This window comes from Podarcis liolepis (genome assembly GCF_965112155.1).
Source record: "Podarcis liolepis genome assembly, chromosome: 4".
In the NCBI taxonomy this organism is placed as follows: domain Eukaryota; kingdom Metazoa; phylum Chordata; class Lepidosauria; order Squamata; family Lacertidae; genus Podarcis; species Podarcis liolepis.
The window spans coordinates 37,436,491-37,454,013 of NC_139558.1; positions in this window are offsets into that span (position 1 = coordinate 37,436,491).

The following is a 17,523-nucleotide window of genomic DNA, read 5'->3' on the forward strand; positions in this document are numbered from 1 at the left end:
CAAAGTAACTAGATTTATTTATTTATTTATTTAAATTTTACTAGGTTTATATACCACCCTTTGTGATAAGATCTCAGAACAATTCATAGAACTAAAAGAGCAACTCACAGAAGATCTACCATCTCTGGCCGAACAGTTGGCAAGGAAGTTCTTACTGGTGGTGCCACCTCTGACTGCTGCCCAGCTGGTGCTGACCCATGACATTTGTGGAATGCCATTCTGATGTGAGACATCTTTCTCCATTATTGACATGTAGGAGAAATGTGGGGACAATCATAATTCAAAAATATGGATTGTATCCAGCTCAGTTCTGCCCAGTGTAGACCTAAGCCAGCCATTAATTTCCATTGCATTTGAATAGAACTAATATTAGATACACCCCTATATATTTGACTTTCTTCTTATGTTTTAGCAATCCTTCAGAAATGGGAGAATAGTCATTAAAAATTGTTCAGTGCTACTGTGAATAATTAATCATTTCTCACTTTTCTTTGATATCCATAATACTTGCTGCATAAAACATGAAAATAATAAGATATAGTGAATGTCTGCACTGATCATGATTTTCAAAGTCAACCCTACATTTAGAAACAGAAATGTAAGATGTTGACGTTCTCATATATTTCAGAGAGATTGATGGATATCTGATTTAAAGAAATGCATTTGAGAGGTCAACCGAGATAACACTGATCCCTTACAAAGAGGAATTGAGTCCAAATATTATTATATTTTTAAAAATATTTAAATATAAGTACATAGATTCTACAGGAAATAGCTTAGCATTTTATGAAGTACTTCCTTTATGAAGTCCTGAACTTTCTGCCAGTTCCATATACAGTGGTACCTCTGGTTACGTACTTAATTCGTTCTGGAGGTCTGTTCTTAACCTGAAACTGTTCTTAACCTGAAGCACCCCTTTAGCTAATGGGGCCTCCCACTGCTGCTGCGCCGCCATTGTGCGATTTCTGTTCTCAACCTGAAGCAAAGTTCTTAACCCGAGGTAATATCTCTGGATTAGTGGAGGTCTGTAACCTGAAGCATCTGTAACCTGAAGTGTATGTAACCTGAGGTACCACTGTACTGACTCCAAGTAGAACTAAAGATATGGAACAAGGTTTTTTAAAAAAGTCTCTCAACATTATCAGAATAGAGAGACATATTCTGAGGCATCTCCGTCAGCTTGTCAGAAATCTGGAGCCTTGCCCTATGCTGCACCAAACTCTATATAAATGGCATCCTCTTCAAGCAGACGTTGGAGCCCCACACACCATCTGGAGGCTGGGCATAGTCCGGTTCTTTCTGGGGCAGCCCCATGACTGCACCAGTCACGACACCCAATCAGGTTGATTTGCAGGGTGGGGGAGGAACGAATTAAGTTCTTAACCTGAGGTACCACTGTGTTCAGAAGCATTGCTGCCTCCATCTGTGGAAGAGCAGCATATCCATCTATAGCTCTCTCCTCCACAAATTTGTCTATTCCTCTTTTAAAGGCACCCAAGCTGGTGGCCACCATTGCCTCCCGTGGGTGCCTCAGGGTGCTTGCTAGGCAGCCCTTTCAGCTTTTCCACCCCACCCACACTATCTGCCTGTTGTGCCAGACTACATGTCAGTTAACACTACCATGTCCAAGGTTAGAGAGTAGACGAGAAAGGGTGCATCCTCAAATCATGGGGGACACCCTCCACATTCCTATTCAGATCCCTCACAATGCATGACTGGCAAGTCCCATACCTGTGTAGAGTGCCAGCGATGCTTAGAGAAGAAGAAGAAAAGAGGACTCGAGCTGCTTTTTAATGAAGACAAGAAGAAGAGGAGTTTGGATTTGATATCCCGCTTTATCACTACCCGAAGGAGTCTCAAAGCGGCTAACATTCTCCTTTCCCTTCTTCCCTCACAACAAACACTCTGAGGTGAGTGGGGCTGAGAGACTTCAAGGAAGTGTGACTAGCCCAAGGTCACCCAGCAGCTGCATGTGGAGGAGCGGAGACACGAAACTGGTTCACCAGATTACGAGTCTACCACTCTTAACCACTACACCACACTGGCTCTCAGTGAGTTTGGTCCACCTAGTGTACAAATTCATTAGAAAGTGGGAATCTAGGGAAGTGTGTGGATTTCAAAGCCAACCCCTCCAATGATTGTACATTCATTTGGGGCAAGAAGGGGAGGAAATAGCCTCTGAAAATGCTCCTCATTCTCTGGCAATGGGAGGGGAGGCAGAAAGACACAATGGAGTTGTGGCATGTTTAGGCATAGGCAAAGTCATTGATACAAGCAACCTGAATCAGGTGTGTCTGGTTCAGAACACAGCTCAATGGAAGTCTACCTGCCAACCCTGCTGAGGACATGGAAGATAAGTTGTGTGTACCACTAATCTATGCCATCAGCTACATAGCCCCTTTAGGGCTTTGCTTCCATATCCATTCCCACCATTTGGTGGGAATTAACATTCTTTCTCCACCGCCTTATTTAGCTATTCGTCTTCATTTTTATTTAAGTACTTGATGCAGAATTATGAAGAAAATGGGATTTCCATCTGACAAACAAATAGTTTGTGCCTCTTTATATTTTGCAGATTGTGTGGGTATGTGCAGTACCTTGTACACTATAATGCCTTCACAGCTTTTAACTTTGAATGAGGAGCTATGGTTAAATATAAGGACATGTTTAAGGACTCGTTTAGCTGCGTCTTTACATTTACAGTATGCAAATGTGTTCTCTAGAGAATGCAGTCCTTCTGGAGGTGACAAAAGTTGCTTGACAAGCAAGCAGAATTTGTCATGGCTTCAGGAACATTTCAAAAATACTGTGCAGGCTGGCAGGTTCAACTGAAATAACAATGACAAGGCGTGAATAAGAATTACATGTGTGAACCCTTTGATCTCTCTTAGGTTTTGTAACTCGCCACAACCTTCTGGTCATGTGACCCCACTTTCTTTACTTTTTGTGAATGCAAAAGTTCTTAAGTGGTCACAGTGTTTCATTCCCAGTTAGTGCATACCCCATAACTTTCTGTTGAAATCCTATAACTTTTTATACCACCAATGTTCTGTTTTATTTAGTTCTGTTTTTGATGTGCTATAATACCTCCAGACAGCAATAATACAGCATCGCGAACAAACTAAAGCAAAATAAATCCATCACTAATGCACTGTTACTGTGCCAAAAACATGTTGCAGAATACACTTGCAATAAAATTCCAGTCCGAGGAAGCCCTAAGTAGGGTGAATGTTAGTTTGACCATGTTTTTGAACACATGCCCATCTAGCATTGCTTGAAAATCTTGACAGCCTTGAAAGCTTTTCACATCAACTCACTTTTATGAATTTGTGGACTTTAGCAGACAGGTATGTTGGTTTAGCTCAAGTGAGTTTTCACTTTGTTCTCAAAACTTTCACATTTTACAGCTTTAATGTTGGTCTCCAGCTTTTTGCACAAGTCAGGTTTTGTAACAGCACATCCGTTTTAAATCTGGCATTACAAAGCCCCTTTCTCACTGTTTTGTTGATTGGTACTATTTTAATGTCAGATTTATCTTCCAGCATCCATTGTTTAAAGTCACACGGCCTTCATCAAGGCCATGTGATTCATGGTTAGTTCACAGGGGGAAGAGTAACATAAAAATGCAAGAAGCCTACCATGGGGTAGACTAAAAAGTGATATAAGGTTCAGAAATTGCTGAGCAATGAGTGCCATGACTATAAATTTCCATCTGCTGCTGAGATTTATACACTTGACAAAGGAAAACAAAAATACAGCTACTGGATATAATGAATGACTCATTGCGATGACAGCAATATGACTCAGGAATACATCTTGATGCACTATCAAATATCCTGCAGGCACAGATAAATACGAATTTTAAAAAGTTATTGATTGGACTTGGGGTGGTAGTGAATACCAGGCCAATATGGCCAGCGCTTAAGCTACCTTGTCCCAGATTACAATAGTCAGATTCTCAAAAGTCTTCATTAAAATCATATTGTAGAAAGCAAGAGTAAGCCTCTGGATCTTTCTGATTTATTTATATTTATTTATACACCACCTTTCATAAAGTCCATTTCATAGAATTGTAGAGTTGGAAGGGACCCGGAGGATCATGTAGTCTAACCCCTTGGAATACAAGAATATGCAGCTCTCCCGTTTGGGGATCAAATCTGTGACCTTGGTGTTATTAGAACAATGCCCTAATCAGCTGAGCTACTCAGCTTACATTCAAAGAGCTCAATGTGTTGTAGACTTGCTGGACTTTAACTCCCTGTTCCATGTGTATGAAACCCCAGAATCTCTTATTTTTTTTGCTTTAAGTATGTTCGTATGTTTGTGTGTGTTTGCAATTTATATACCGTATGTTGTTTTCACTGTTTTTCTGTTGAATTTTTATTTCAATGGATATTGTTTCTCTGATGTGCATAGTGTGTACTACTTATATATTTTTGAACTATTAAGAGGTTTAGAAATGCTTTTAAATAAATAAATAAATAAATAAATAAATAAATCATCCCTGAAATTGGCCATGCTGACTAGGGTGGAGGGGAGATGGAAAAGTTTTGCATGTCTTTGCATATCTTTAGTATATGCAGGCTGAAGCTGAGAAGGGGGGGGGGGGGAGTATTCACATCTGCTTGGCCTGCTTAAACCTCTGTTTATTTAGCCAAAGATTTAAACAGAACCCTACATACATTCAACTGCAGGCACATAGGCTATGAATTTGCAGTTGAGGGTTTCGCTTTTCATAGGGCTCCCAGTCATGCACATGCCCATCTTAACTGCACCACCCATTGTGTTTCCCATGACGCTCAAGGGATCTTCATGAACAATCTCTGATGTAGTGCAAGGATAAGGTGTGATCTAGAGTTAAGGAACTCTCTGGACTATAGTCATTGATTAAGCTCCTGGCTTTGAGGAAACAGAGGTCCACTTGACAAATATCCTAGGAACAGGGCCTGACTTTATTGTTCTGTTTATTGACAAAGGTTATTTATTCTAGCCAGAGAGATCTTTAAAACACATAAAAAACACAGGAGGGAAAGAGAAATGTTTGTTGATTAGGACTTACGGGATTTGTCTTTGGGTGCCAAGGGTGAAAGACACCAAGAGAAAAATGACCTTTTCTTGTGTCAAGAAGTCACTTTCGTTGTTTTTAAAGCTCTCTTATTATAGGGGAGGTTATGATTCTATCGAGGCAATGTCACCCAACCATTTATTTTTTTACATTATACTATGCAAAACCTTGTATTTCCAGATTACAAATAAAATTGGCATGCTTTGAACTTTAATAGGCTCTTTTGTAATAGATAGAGGACAAGAAGGCTAACGATGTATGCATCAAATGACTGGATTAAGACTCTTCAGAAGTAAAAGTTCATCTCTGCAATTAAATCAACTCCAGTACAAACAGCAACTTTGTGGAAAGGTCACACATCACTGCTGAGAGGCTGCCATCCAAAGAGTGGAAATAAATAGTAAATGAACTGCCATGCAGCTTGGGAATTTATTCCTTTCAGTGTATCTGCTGACACAACCAAGACCCTTTCCAGATGAGCCTGGCAAATAAGTCTAATCACAACAGTCCATCCTCGAAAATTCCCCATGTACATCTACAGTGTTCATGACAGATACCACATAGTCTAAACTGGATGATATATCTTTTTTATCCAAATATTGTCAAAATATGGATTCTCCATTCTTAATGTTTTTAGGGAAAGTGGGAGGAGAAGCTGAACCATCTATAAAATATGTCTTACTCATGGGTAATGGGAAGGGGAAGTAGCAGTATTATAACTGAAGAGGAAGTGCATAATGTGTGCCAAGACCCCCCCCCCCAAAAAAAAGGCAGGAATGACTGCTGGGCAGGCCACAATTCCTGGGAGTGGGGCTCAAGCATCCCCTTTGGCTGGTTGGGACCACTGCCAGGGGAATGCCTGTCTAAGGGCTCCCAGCATTGGCCAACAGCCAGCAGCTCAGCAACCCAGCCTACTATTTGCCAGTTCACTGGTGAGGTCTGGGGCTTGACTCCAACACCGCCCACCAAGAAAGATGAGTGGACATACCACGCACTGAGTTTTTATGCTATGGATAACTGGGAAAATGTCTGGAATCTTATTCACTGAATCTCATTTAATAAATATGATGTATAAACCACTTAATACAAAAGCATGGTTTGCATAATATAATATGAAATATTCACAAGGAAATACCAATAAAATCAACACACTTGAAGTAGACATAATTTGATGATTATGATGAAGGACAGTATAGACATCTATAAATAAATAAATAAGGCAGTGCATAAATGAAGACAGAAGCATCTATTTGATTTTAATGCTTGCCCATGCGCCTTTCACTGTACATTGACTATACTTAATAAAATAAAACATGCAGACTGAAAATAAAGGAAAATCCCATCACTTTCTAAACAGTTGTTAAAAAACATATACAGTAAGCTGTGACTGGGGTAGTAGGAAACTCAGCTGCTTTCAGAAGATTGCCGTTCCAAGCCATGCTTCACAGAACAGGTTGGAATTAATAACAGTGAGGTAATTTCTTTGTGTCCAGGTAACTAATCACTTTCTCCACATTCTGTAGGTATGATTGCACAGTACAACAGCATCACCTACCAGTGTATGACAGCATGACATTTCCCTCTGGCTTCCCAAATCAAAGATGAAATTCTGGTTCTTTTGAATTGAATGGCAATGTTCTTTTAAACTGAGTGGCAATCCAAAAAGATTGGATTTCACCAAAATTTACAACCCCTGCATTACTAGAAAATCATTAAGGGGAGGGGGGGTCTTTTAAAAATCTGAATTGTATGTAGGTGACAGGATTTCTTGAGGGTATAAAAGAAATTGGTTACTGATATGTCTGCTTTATGTGATGGTCATTCTCCTTATAGGCAAATGGCAGAATGCTGATTTCTGGCACAATGTGGCATCCAGATCAACAGTTGTCCCAACTTGGCACAACCAGCAAGTTGGCCAGATCATTACATGAAATGCCAATGGGGAACTGACATGCTCCGCAGTGCAGTCTTCAGAGGTGCTGAGCAACTGGCAAATAGGCACATGCAAACAATTTTTGCATAGTAAAACTAATCAAAACATTGGTGGGGAGGGAATTGCATATAAGATAGATCAATGATTGATAGACAGACAGACAGACAGACAGACAGACGACAAGACAGGAATACCAAAAATTGTTTAGGTAATTCCTCAGCACCTATAAAATTCAAATTTGCTTTATAAGTACCTTGAAAAAATAGCAAAGTTGGACATATCTATCTTCACACCCCCTTGAAATCTAGGACATAACATCTGCCTCATAAAATCAGCTAATACAGAAGAAGCCAAGACATAGTTAGGATGTAATATTAAAGCCATTTCAGATATGTGGATTTCTCTGCTGTTTGCCTGAGGAAATACATTGTTCCATTAGCAGTTTTTTGACCTGTCCAGAATCTCTTGGAGGTGCCAGTTGGATACACAACTGCTGAAATGTGCATGGCTGTGGAAGCTTGGGAGGGAAGAACTACTATGATCATGCAAATTGCAACAGATGTCTATCCATATATCATGTATCTATAACTTCAGTTGATCCTGGCCACGTTAGAAGCCCATCAATGGCCCCATGCATTTGAGCCAACCCTTAGCTTGTGGAATTGCCAAACCAGAATGTGATTGGGAAGGGCGGGGTTGTATTGGCAATTCAAAAAATGTGCCTGGAAATAGACCAAACTACATGTGCATTGAATTTTCCCCATCATATGGTGTTGGATTGTGAAGGCATGAGGCAGTGGAAGCCTTGGAAAGGGAAGGCTAAAGTGTTGCAGATAAAGCAGGAAGCATGGAGTGAGGACGTGAAAGGAGAATTTGATATGTTTTTCTTGCCAAATAGAAAAGGGAATCTGTTCTAAGAGCAGCAGAGTGGGAGGGATTAAAATGGACTAGTAGAAAAAAGCAGAAAAGGGTCGTGGAAGAAGATGTTCCATATGAATTCCAGATGTTACACACACACACACACACACACACACACACACACACACACACACACACTATTCCCCTCAATTCCACAGCAGAGCACTCATTCACATTGGGAGATGGCTAGGAATAAACATTCCAGTCTCCCTGGTGAGAATGAGATGCTATTTGCATCACTTTCTGCTGGGGGAAAGTGTGACAGTTTCATCTGTACCTATTAGGAGACAGATTTCTAAAAAGTACTCACACCATTTATTCTTAAATACACAACGTTTGTCCTGGCAATTGAATTTTAAATACAGTATATCCAAGAACAGACATTTCACCCTGATAGCTGAACCCTCTATCACTAAGGGAGTTTTTACCTTTAAATGGTGCCTTAGCCACCATTTACATGCTGCAATATTTCAGTGGCATATGTCGTGTGTTTTATTATCATGCCATTATTAAAGTAAGAGAAACACAGTTTATGCCCAGATGTCCATTGGAGATTAACTGTCCTGTTATCACGAGCATGTTGGGGGGGGAGAACCTCAGATTTGTATTGATTTGTAATTATTCTTACTTTGGGGGGGCTGCCCCTCTGCCCCCCCCAGCTACATCCATGGGGGAGCACAGGAAGGAAACAAGGTCAAAAGGGGGCCATGGTTGGGGAAAGGTTGTGAAACACTGGCCTAGTCAAGCAAAGTCAGGCTGGAGATGCAGTACCTTGGACAGCAGCAACAAGAGCTGTATCTCGTGTTCGTCCATGACAATACTAGGCATGAGGGAAATATTGGAGCATGCCGTGCTTTCCTGCCCCTGTTGTGGAAGCCCCTGCTGGCTTTGAACCTGGTACAACAGTACCCCTTGTCTCTCGGTGGTTCTGTGTATTTATGCCCACATGCATGCATTCAGCAAAAATCTCCACTTTTTTCTGTCTACATTAGGCTTCCCATGTATAAAACAGGGTTTTAGTTTCAGCTGCTCAAGTCTTTTTGCTGCAATCGATGGTCCATAGGATCAAGCACTTAGAAATGCACTGGTGACCATGGATTAGAAAATAGCACGTGCGTCTTTTCTTGGCTATGTTAGTTACCTTTCTCTTCACTCTGAAGTAGATCATCATATATAAATGGCCAAGATAAACTTGGGGAATGAGGCTCTTGATTGCATAAATGGCTTGTTTGTGTTTGCTTGATAATCTGAATTGTCTCTGCCTGCAGAAGATTGTTTTCAGCTAATTCTATGCAGCTGTTAGGAAATTACAGGCTTTGCTATCCAAGGCCACTCTGGGAAAGGAAAACTAGCTCTGTTTAATCACTAATCTTACTATGTAATGATCTGAATGAAAAGAGGAAACCACGTTTGGCACTTCTCAGCTATTCTACACAGGGCCTGTGCCAGCCAATCCTATTGCTGGATGCCAACCAGCAATAAAGTGTCAGTCATTTACAATTTTCACAATGCAGCCATATTCTAGATCAAGGGAAGTAATAGTGCCACTGTATTCTGCTCTGGTCAGACCTCACCTGGAGTACTGTGTCCAGTTCTGGGCACCACAGTTCAAGAAGGACACTGACAAACTGGAACGTGCCCAGAGGAGGGCATCCAAAATGGTCAAAGGCCTGGAAACGATGCCTTATGAGGAACGGCTAAGGGAGCTGGGCATGTTTCGCCTGGAGAAGAGGAGGTTAAGGGGTGATATGATAGCCATATTCAAATATATAAAAGGATGTCACATAGAGGAGGGAGAAAGGTTGTTTTCTGCTGCTCCAGAGAAGCGGACACGGAGCAATGGATCCAAACTACAAGAAAGAAGATTCCACCTAAACATTAGGAAGAACTTCCTGACAGTAAGAGCTGTTCGACAGTGGAATTTGCTGCCAAGGAGTGTGGTGGAGTCTCCTACTTTGGAGGTCTTTAAGCAGAGGCTTGACAACCATATGTCAGGAGTGCTCTGATGGTGTTTCCTGCTTGGCAGGGGGTTGGACTCGATGACCCTTGTGGTCTATTCCAACTCTATGATTCTATGATTCTATATATGCATCTCGTGTGTGTCTGTGTGTGTGCTCATGAGAGATTTTACTTTTGGCAAATATATTGACATTGTTCTCAACCATGACAACTCCACCATCTCCAAACGTACAAACAAAGTAATAATTCTACCTGTAATTCCTCCAGATAGACGTAGAGGCAACTCTAATATGCTTCTACTGAGAATCAAATTTGCTTCTCTTGTCTTCATCTTCTAAAATCTCCATAGTTCAGCCATGGATTCTGATCCTTGCTGAAGCTTGGATGTGATGGAGCCTCTTATAGAACTGACTTTTTATTAGAAAACTAATAGAATTTAAACTGATGCAGTATATAAGAAAAACAATTCATTATTAAGTGATGGGAACGCTACACTCCCATTGGCAATACTGGGTTGACACCAAAGGTGCTCTGATGTGAGTGGATGGCTTCTGCTAGCTACATTTTGATTTCCTCAGACTTCCCCCTTCATCTGTCACCCCCTGCTCACCTCCTTTCCGACAGTCCCCTACATTTCAGAATTGGATTGGGACAGATGCAGCAGGGAGACATGAGGTCCTATCCCACCTAACAAAACTTAGCTTGTATCTTGTTGGATCCAAGCTACTGTTTTAAAAAGCAAATGTATGCCTGCTACTTCTGCTCCAGTAATTAAACCATGCATTATATATTTAACTGCACAAAGCTGAGTTAAGGGTTGCATCTGGTAATCAAGCACTGGTGCATAGTGAAGGTGCTTGGTATCCACAAGGAGCATTTATTGGAACAGTTATGGATAAGAAATGACAAAATGCGGGGAAATATATACCAGCACAATTTCCTACGTATGCACACTGGGAATGCATTGCTGATATCTGCAATGCAGATTGTGCTCACAATGTATTCAGAACGCCCATTAGTTCTCCTTCCATCATTTCCTAGTATTTTATAATGCATTATTTCATCCACATTGTAATTCAACAGACCACACTTTCTCTTCAAAACCAGGGATGTAATTTTGTTCTCCCGCACACCCTTTCCCCAAAGTTTAGATGTTTAAAATTTTGAAATTCATAACTATTTAGGAAGGGGGAAAATATACAGTGAAAGAATATCCCTGGAGGAGAGAAGATGGTGTGCTTCCCAAAAGTCGTTTCTTTCAGAAACTCGCCGCCACACCTATTAATATGTCAACATCTGTGTTGATTTTACAGAACTGATCTTGCTAGTGGCTTGCCAAAATCACAGACACGTTTTCAGGTGTAGGATTGGAGAGAATTTTGCAGGTTTGTGGCGTTAGGGATTTTTTATTTTACACAAACAGCCCACTGGCACTGGGCCAGTGTTCTTTCACCACTTTTTGTGACTTTAATTTTTGTCTCTCCTTGTGATGACAACAGATGTGATGACTGCCATCCCACCCACCCAATGCTCCATACAAAACACCATTCTGAAGGAAAAATGGTAACCACTGGTTGGTGGACACTAAGGTAAGTGCCACTGTCCTTGTTACTGCTGCTGTTAAAGGTGGTGAGTAGCTTTTGCCCCATGCAATATAATGGCCATACTATTATAGCATGTAGTCATAGAACATAGAATCAAATAGTTGAAAGGTACCCTAAGGATCATCCAACCCCCTGCAATGCAGGAATATGCCCCTGAACCAGATGGGGATTGAACCTGCAACCTTGGTGTTATTAGCACCACTCTCTAACCAACTGAGCTATCTATTTCTCAGTACGTCAAAAGAGGATTCTGAATGCACCATCATGCTAATGACAATTGGTGTCTAGTATTATGACATCTGGACGGGACGCGGGTGGTGCTGTGGGTTAAACCACAGAGCCTAGGACTTGCCGATCAGAAGGTCAGCGGTTCGAATCCTCGTGACGGGGTGAGCTCCTGTTGCTCAGTCCCTGCTCCTGCCAACCTAGCAGTTCGAAAGCATGTCAAAGTGCAAGTAGATAAATAGGTACCGCTCCGGTAGGAAGGTAAACGGCGTTTCCGTGCGCTGCTCTGGTTTGCCAGAAGCGGCTTAGTCATGCTGGGCACATGACCTGGAAGCTGTACGCCGGCTCCCTCGGCCAATAAAGCGAGATGAGCGCCGCAACCCCAGAGTCGGCCACGACTGGACCTAACGGTCAGGGGTCCCTTTACCTTTACATCTGGACAAAAAGTCAAATATGAGGGGGGGGGAATCAATGGGGATTCTAGGGAAGGTCTCAGCAGTAAAGCATCTCAGCAGTAGAGCATCTGCTTTGTTGGCAAAATGCCCCAGGTTCAATGCCTGTTATCTCCAGGTAGGGCTGGGAAAGACCCTCTCTGAAATCCTGGAGAGCTGCTGAGACAATATAGAATTTGATGCATATAGAGTGAAGACAATATAGAGCTTGCTGCACAGTATAGGACAGCTGACTCCATATAAGACAGCTATGTTAACAACCAGTGGAATGCCACATAATCATTTTGACTATAAGCTATCAAAAGAACCACTTACCCTCCCCAAAATTACCCATACTGGAGAGCTAAACGTTCTCCATTGAAAACCAGCCTTTCTTATTGCAGCAGTTTCCCATAAGCATTTCCCGCTGATAATCATAATCATCCTACACAGATTGGCCGGGATCCAAAGAGCTACGTGAAATGAGGTGAAGGGTTGTTTTATATGGCAAGAGGTTTTTTAAAAGATGTATTACAGAATATCCATTCCATTTCTATTTTCTCAAGCTTTAAACTTTCAAGTGTATTTTGCCATGTGCCATGAAGGGTTGTGTGTGTGGAAATAGGAGACAGAGGAGGATGGAAATCGCTGTTCAAGAAAGAAACTGCACTCTAAATTATCTGTGTCCAGGCAGAATTAGTTAAGTGGATCTTTGGATCCTGGCCTCATTATTTATAAAGTATTTTACCTAAGTGTGCAATGCACTTTGCATATATTAGCTTGGTGGTCAAACACTTCTCATAGTGCTTATTAATTTTGTACTGTTTCATCTCTAGAGAGGAGCTGACAAATCTATTCCTGATTCATGTTACTTCATGTGTGTTCACTCCTAAATCCATTCCATCCTGTTTCTGTGTTAATCTATGATGCATGTGAAAATGGCAAGTTTAATATGTTCTTACTTTGTTACAAGGTTGCCAACGGCTGCTTAAAAAATAAAATAAAAATCCTTATGTTTATTTTGCATGTAATAAAGATGTGAATAGAAAGCCCGGCTTCCTCCGTGACCACCAAAGACATATTCAGACAGGCTGCAAAAAAGGGTCTGCACTGATTACAGTATTTAGTTCATACCCTGATTTGGCACTATGAAAGTCAACCAGATTTGATCTGAAATGCTTCAGCGGCTGTCCAATTTGGAAAAAAGTGGAAAAAAAACTTCATGTCTCTTCCATTCACAATTATGGAGAAAGCTTAAAAATGGCTATAACCTTTTTGTTTTGTTTTTAACAATGGGATGAAAATTGCAGACATAGTAAAGCATGTCAAGTGTCAGGGACATATACGCAAGGTGGCTGTGCTGGCACCATTTTTTCCTCTTTTGAAGGGACCATTTATACCATTTATATTTTTTGCAAAATTGAATGAATCATGCAAATATGGCAGCCCCAGCTGAGGGGCCAGATTGCAGAAGGATAGCTGCAGTGGTTTTCCTACAAGGTCTGAGTTTACAGTTTTGGTGGAATAAAAAAAACCAATTCACTTAATTTCTTCTAATGTTTGTTGGCAAGCTATGTGCAAAAATACACATGAGAGAGGTGTCTCTAGGTAAGAAACCTACCAAATCATAGAAAGATATAGGTCCAAGGGTTTTTGTGCTAGGCGCCTTTATCTAATTTTTTTAAATTATTTTTTGGTGGAGGTGATCTGAAAGGTATTTGCTTCATTCCCAGTGGTTTTTGGGGGACATGATTTGGCATAAAGACAGCATCCAGTGTTGACACCTATGGATCTGAAATTGTATTTTATTGGCTTTATGAAGAATAATGGAAGAAGAAGAACAAACAACGCAGAATCAAACCTGGAGTCCAGCATATGACAAGCATACAGGAAGCATAAATCATTTTGCTGCATGTGATGTATTACTACAAAATAAATTAGTACTTATAACTGATTTTATATCTCATGGTATCTTATTGAGCTCTGCCAAAGGGAGATAAGAGTGAGTAGGGGATAAAAGGGGGGGGGTAGAGATCTATTAACATGTGTGGTAAAAGGATACCAAACAATCACATTTTTCATGACAACACAAAACATGTAGTGTCCTGCTATACTGCATTAGTTTTTCTGATAGGGCAATATCCAGTTCTTCCACCTCTCAACTGTGAGGTTGTCTACAGTTTTCCATTGAAATGCTATTCCCATATGGGCCACAACCAGCAAGAAGAGCAAGTTCTCTATGAACTACCAACACTTCCAGATGCACAAGAGAGCAAAAGCTGAGTTTGGAAGGGTTATTTCCCCAGTAATATTTGATGCCATAGCAAAAAACAAATTCCTAAAGTACCGAGTTATTTCAAAGTGTTCTGCAGCTGATAGTATGATGATGCAACTTTGGGTGAGAAAACATCATCTTCATCCTATAGGATGCACATTCACACTTATGGCCAGTTGTTCATCATGTGCTGAGAGAAAAAAATTGGTTCCTGTGAGTTCTCCATTCCAGATATTATCCCAAATCCAAATAAGAATGTACTGGGCAGTGAAAGCACCATTCATTGTTGGAGAAGAGAGACCAGGAGAAGAGATTAAAAACGGTCCACCATTTTCTTTGTGGACAGTGAACTGGGACACTGCTACTTCTGATTTTTGGATTACATGGATTTTATGCAAAATTAGCTGCCAGAGTAAAGGAGGCACTTCATTCAGCTAGGATTATGCTATGTTGTGTTGTGTTGTGCTATGGCTGATTTATATATCCCTCTTCAGTCCAAAAGCCTCTAAAGTAGCGAACAACATATTCAAAGAGAAAAGTGCAATCAAAGGCCAAGTATAATCAATGAATCAAAACAATGTGAAACAGCAAAATAACCAAGTACCCACCAAACGTGTGTGCTATGTGTCTGAACTGGGTCCATGCCCTTGCAGCTTCCCAGTAATCCATCTCTCTCTTGGATGCCTGGTGAACACTCTCAAACACATACAAGTTGCTACAGTCTCTCATCTACTAACAAGCCCATCCACAGCCCATCACCCATGAGGAATGTCAAGGAATGTCCTCGAGCAACCCAAAGGTCATGTTGAGCCAGAAACTATGCCACTTACTATATGGAGGAGGTGGGCAGCAAACACCTGTCAGCCGTATTAGCGACAAAATAAAAATATTTTATATCAACTTAAAAATTAGTTTCATATTGTTCATGTAATACATCATTTCTCTTTGCCTGCAGAGAAAACTTGTCCAACACATGTTGAGTCTTCCCAGCATGAACTTGGAAAACATTAAGGTCATGATTAATAACTTTTGGAGAAAGCTGGAAGAGTTTCTCGGCTGTGTCCTTAATTCTATTGCACTGCATTTCTTTGGGTATCTGGGTAAAACCTTCACTCCCTCCTTACCTGTGATTCTTGTTTACTGCAATAGCTATAAAAGGCTGCAGCTTATTCTATGGAAAACCCATTATCCATTAAGAGGTAAGCAGCCAAACCCAACTATTTTGTATCTAATGCCATATTTGCAAATTAAATCGATATCAGCTATGGCATAAAGCATATCAATCTCATTTGCCCCTAGACACCTGCTAATATCGAAAGGTAATCCTAATGATTTTTATGCTGTTTGACCTCAAATATTTGCACACTTGAGTAACTTTAATTTCACTGACCAGCATTCATAAGCCTAAAGTCTGTCAAATTGTAAGACTATAGACTGGCTGATGTGTATTTTGCTCTAGGAGGCTAAGTTTGGTCAAAATCAAGTATACACTTCCAGAGCTAATGCTAAATACATTACTTCTGATAAATGAGCCACCATAGCGTGTGAAAATTTATGTCCCAGGCATTTTAGACTCATCTTTCCATGTACTATCGAAAACCAAAGGGGCACATTGGTTGCCAGATGTGAAATATATTAGCATTCTTTTCAGCTCTCCTATCCCACTCATCATTATTTACTGTAAACAGGGAAACACATAAACCAAACCACAAACTATTATATGTTCCCAATAAAATATATACCAGATATACTTGTTGAGCCCCTGCAATCCAGCAATCTGTTTGCCTGCATCATTTATACATGTAAACCTGTATGCATGTGTACAAAAGAGGGAGAACCAAAGAATCTCTGCCCCCCCTCCCCCGGTTAACACTCATAGCACTAGTGCATAATTCTGTTATTTTTTACTTTTCTCACTTTTGCACATTTTTTCTCACAAAAGCAGCTTACATAAGTGTAGCAAGCTAAAAGCAAAACCAATCTTGGTTTCAGGAATGCATGATAAATGTATAAATAGCCAAAGGTGAGCAAATTTATTTTAAACACACATAGACTGCAAGAGAAATATGGCTAGAGGTCTAGATGTGCCTTCCTTGGGCAACCTACAGCAAAGCATGATTTCACCCTGCAGTAGATATGATTACCTATATCTACTGCAGTTAAATTATTGGTAGTTGACTCCTTGCCCTTTTCACATATGAGAGATAAGGGAAACTGGGGCTCTCTGAGGTTCTGTGGAGGCAGGTGCTAAATTGCACTTATGAAGGTTATCCAAATGCTATGCAGGCACTGCAGGTTCTAGGTCATCATCTTGTGGCCCACTGTGATGGTAAGACAGTTCACTGTTAATTGGCATGACATCTCCTCATGGAGCCATGGTAATGCAATTGTATTCCTTGCCAGAAACTAGAGCAGGACATAAGCACACTGTGGATTTCCATTATCTGCCTGCCAAAATGTCTGTATGAGAGTGTGATTATGGTCCAAGGTGGACACCAGCCCACACCTGGCACTTGGAAACTATTCTGATGAAAAGAGCCTGTGGGCCACATTATGGTCAATTGAGGATTCAGCCAAAATAGTCAGCTGTGACAAAGTTGGCATCCGATAAGTTACACAGCTCATTGGCCTGCTTGACAAAATGTCTTCATATGGAACTGAGGACAGCTTTATCCACCACACAAGTGGAAACCAAGGAATAAGTGTAATTTACAAAACTATAGGGACGTGACTTCCGTTGAAGCATATTGCCAAGAATATGTAAACATTCAGCTTTGTGTGGTCCTTCAAGGAGAACTGAAGAACAGCTCTACAAAGCTCAAAATTGTGTGTATGCTTAGTAGGGCCAGCACAGAGGAATGAGTCAAACAGATAGCCAAATGACTGATGGTGAACCTTATCCTGAGAACTTAGGTTAAATTTGCACATGAGACTGCATGGCTAAGTCAAGTTGGTAAAGCAGATAACTGAAGCTCTACTTGAGAAACTGGGAGGGTGGGGGAATGAGCCAGAAGAAAATCACTATTGCTCATGCAGGTTGAAGCAGAAACATGTAGTCATCCCTTTATGGCCCTAGACTCTTGGCTGGTAGTACAGGTTTCTATCATTGGCTC